The following is a 910-nucleotide window of genomic DNA, read 5'->3' as shown; positions in this document are numbered from 1 at the left end:
CCCCCCCCCCCCCCAGCGCGGCCCTTGATCTTCCACTGAGACGGACCTGGGGACGAAAAAACAGGGGGGGACGCGGGCATATTAATGCTCGACCATATAAATGGGACAATAAGGACAGAGCTGGGAAACCCGCCGCGTTGTCTTCTCTGTGTCCGTGGGACCGGCCTGCCCGGGCATGCGCGGCTGGTTGCCCTGCCCCTGGCGCAGGCCTCGGGCGGTGGTCCTGTAAAACGGCCCGACCACTTGCGCCGGCGCGCATGCCCACGGATCCCCTGGGCGTGTCCTTGGCCTCCTCGGAGCCAGCTCCTCGGCTGGACTCCCCACAAACCGGGGCCTGCCGGGGGGGAGGGGGGGGGGGGGATGGGGGACGTACGGCCCATTTACCTGTCCGTGCCCTTCGGATCGTGGCTCGCCCCCCCCCCCTCCCCCCCCGGCGCCTTTTCTGGGCGGCGGCGCACGGACATTCCCCGAGCCTTGTCTCTGCTCGAGAGGGGCGGGGACAAATGTCGGCGCCGGGACCCGATCACACCGTGATCAGCCGACCAGGGAAGGCATCACGCCCGGGGGCTGAGAACCCCGCCGGCCGCCGGCCGCCGCCCCCCTTTCCCAAGCTCTCGACCCTCACTCGACGTGAAACTCGTCCGCTATTTCGGGGGATGGGCGGGGCACAGGACGCGCGCACATACGCCCGCCTGCTGTCTCGGTCCTCCGGCGATTCGGCGTGAACGGTCATCAGCGCCCGGAGGGGGGGACGCCGGTCTCGGATGGGGGCCGGCGGTGCATTCCGGGCGGGGGGGGGGGGACATGCGCAGAGTTGTCTGTACAAGTGCTGTGCATGAGTGCGCTTGTGCGGGCGTGATGACGCCCCAATCTAGCGAGCCGGCCGTCAGTAGTCGCGGCCAGTCGCCGC

This window comes from Fonticula alba (assembly GCF_000388065.1).
Source record: "Fonticula alba strain ATCC 38817 unplaced genomic scaffold supercont2.3, whole genome shotgun sequence".
Lineage (NCBI taxonomy): Eukaryota > Rotosphaerida > Fonticulaceae > Fonticula > Fonticula alba.
Note: the sequence above shows the minus strand (reverse complement) of the source record.